Source organism: Arachis ipaensis, chromosome B09 (assembly GCF_000816755.2).
Source record: "Arachis ipaensis cultivar K30076 chromosome B09, Araip1.1, whole genome shotgun sequence".
Classification (NCBI taxonomy): domain Eukaryota; kingdom Viridiplantae; phylum Streptophyta; class Magnoliopsida; order Fabales; family Fabaceae; genus Arachis; species Arachis ipaensis.
In genome coordinates, this window is record NC_029793.2 from 143,893,986 (window position 1) to 143,897,531 (window position 3,546).

Below are 3,546 nucleotides of genomic sequence, written 5' to 3' on the forward strand. Positions count from 1 at the left end.
TTTGATTGCCAATGAGTTATAACTCAAATGACATAGTCTCCCCATACTCAATTAAGAGATTGCGGGTTCGAGTCTTCTATTTTTGGTAAAAAAAAAAAACAGAAGATTGATTAAAAAAATAATTTAAAAGATAGCTAACTATGATAATATTATTAGATTAAAAAGTTGAATAAAAGTTAAATTTAAAAGGATGCGTAGTATTTTCTTAGGCAAAAATAAACACCAAACCCCACTCAACTTAACAGTATATTTAGTAACAGAGTAGTTTAATTTTCATTTTAATTTTAAGATTTGAGATAATAAAGATAAAAATAAATATAATCAAAAAAATAAATAAAGATAAACTGATTAATTAAGGGATAGCAATAGCATACAGTGCGTTGTCGATGAGTTATAACTTAAATGGTATAGTCTCTCATATTCAATTAACCATATTTAATTAAAAAATTATGGGTTCAAATTTTCTATTTTGGTAAAAAAAAAATAGCATACAGTGCGTAACTGCGCAAGTTAGAAGGGGTAGTTATGCTGTTACTATGTACTATGGACTACGCTAGAGTGGGAGATTAGTTTTGCACGCGCTTCAACGCTAGATAGGATTGGATGTACAAGGCGCGTGGAGCACGCATAAATTGTAGCGCTGTAAAGTAACTGACAACTGATAATGTGCTACGTCCATCGTTTTCACCTGGTGTCTGAAGCACACTAGGATTTGCAGTAATTGTAACAATAATGCATAATTAAGGGGGGAATCCATCATTAACAAACATGTTTTGATCTTCTGATTATCATCATTGATATCTAACACACGTTTTATGAAAATTGGGTTTAGGTTTAAATATTTCTAAAAGGACTTCATATCATTTCATTTGGTTTTTAATCAAAATAGTAGAAGAACGAATCATGATAGTTTTGTTTAAATTTGACAAAAGATTCAACTTAATCTCTAAAATTAGAAAAGTATTTTACCTTAGCTTGCAAATATTTTAAAATATTAATCTAGTATCTAAAAGTATATTTTCAAACCGTTTTACTGTTTTAGTTCTTAATAGATAAATAGCTAATTAATTTTGGAACACTCTACTGTACAGATTGAACTGGTATAGAAAAAAAATATAATTTTTTTATGATTATTTTTTATTATTTTATTATTATTTAAAATGTGAGTCCTACTTTTATTAATATATTTTTCATTCTATTAAAGAAAAAATCTGTAAACTTACATCTTTACCATATAATTCACCAACAATTTTTTACTGGTTTGTTAAAATGTCATGTTAATAATAAAATTTGTCTTAGTACCATCGTTTTAGTCTTTAAAACTTAAATTGAATAAGGTCGGTTGTCTTATACTAACTTATGTCAATTTTTTAAAACTTCGGATTATTTATAAGATGGATTGATCAATCAATCACTATTTATTTATAAATTATCTGGATTTAATTTGAAAAAATGACTAATTTGTTTATTGTTTAATGTTTAAATTGTTAATAGTCAATGCGTTGTGTTTATTTGTCACACACACAAAAATAGTGTTCTATATCTAAATATTTATTAAAATATATATTTATATTAAATTTTTAATTTTAATAAATATAAATTATTTTTAAACAGTATTTTTTTATATTTTAAAAACTACAAATGCAAATATATAATTTTTTTAATAGGAAGATTGGAGAGGTAGTAAAAATCAAGTGTATTTCTCTTTTGTTGGTTAGCAAGGATAATATTGAATTGTCACACTTTCAGTTTGTTGATGACATTATACTGTTATATCTTCCAAAAGAAGAGATTATCAGAAATTATAAGAGGCTATTGCAGTGTTTTGAGATGATGTCATGGTTGAGTATTAATTTTGATAAGTCTAACTTGATTCCAGTTAATTGTGAGTAGGACTGGACACGACAGATGTGTAGTCTATTGAGGTGTACCGAGGCATTCTTACGAGTCAAAATATCTTTGTATTTCTCTGGAAGTAAATTCAAGGCTTGTCAACATATGAAAATCGGTAATAAACAAGTTGGAAGAGAAGCTGAGCCTATAGAAAATAAAAACCCTCAATAAAACTGGTAAGTTGGTTGTTATTAAGTTTATTTTTAATAGTTTGCCTATTTACTATTTCAACTTGTACAAAATACTAAACTCAATAGCAAAAAAGTTGATATCCTTGTAAAAAAAGATTCTTGTGGAGTAAGGAGGATAGGAAGAATAGGATACCTTTAGTGAAATGGAAGGTTGTACAAGCTCCAAAAAAAACTAGGCCGCGGGTTGGAGACTAAAGATGCAGTGATACGAAAACACAGCTTTCTTATTTAAGTGGTAGTGACGGTTTTCGAAAGATGAATGTTCATTATAGAAGAAAATTGTGTATTCATGTAATAATTTGAATCTATCTGAAATGCTTTCTAGTCAGCCCATACCCACCAGAGGAAGCCATAGAAGGATGTCTGTTAGTTACAAATTAAATAGTCAAAGGTGAGAAAAAAAAGATCAAAGATTTGTCTATGGAGATAGAGAATAAAAAAAGAGTTCAATTCAAGGAGGACATCTAGTTACAAAGCAGTGCTCTACAAGATACTTTTCTTGGTCTCAAACAAAAGAGAATTTGTTATAGGTAATTGTGAATTTTGGGATGAGTTATAGTGGTTATGGAGTTTCCAACGGAAGAGGGAGTTGTTCCAATAGGAGTTGGAACTAGTTAACCAACTCCATAGGACCTTAAAGTCAGTTAAGTTAACAGCAAAGGGAGAGGATCGAGTTGTATGAAATTTTGATAACAAAAAGACGTTTATACTACTAATTTTTTTGTACAAATTTTGCAGACAGAAATACTTCTAGAGAATATAACAAACTATAGTTTCACTAGCTCTATTTTGGGAGGTTCATTCCATCAAAAGTGGAGTTATTTTTTTAGTTTGTCTTAGTTGGCATAGTTAATATAAAGAAAAGATTGTGTAGATTCGACGTTATTGAGCAGAATGATAATGTTGTATATTATGTAAAAAAGAGGTTGAGAATATTTTTTACTTATTTTTTGACTGTGAATTTACTTGGCATGTGTGATGTGTTTGGGTATTTGTCTTTGGTAGACTATAGACTATTACAAGTACTCTAAAATAAAACTTTGAAAATTGGACAAAAACACATGAAAAAAAGGAAGAGTAGAAGAGATGCTGAGTGGTTTCTTTGTTGTTTTTTGGAATGTTTAGATATAAAAGAATGAAAAGATTTTCAAAAATAAAGACTCAAGCATTAGTGGCAATTATCAACAGGTCGGTTAATAGCTACTAAGACTAAAATGATGTTGACCTTATAATTGTTTATAGTAATGTCAAAGATGACTACAGATTAAATTTCTCAGTCTATTTGTGTTTTTAGTTTCTTTTACTATTTGTTTTTTACGTTTAACCATGTGTTGAGTTATTTGTCTCAAACAAATTATTTTTTGTTAATTTAACAAAAACATAATAAAATTCTGAATTTTTATTTAAATTAATTAAATATAAAATTTATTGAAATATATAATCTATCAAAAATTATGAATTT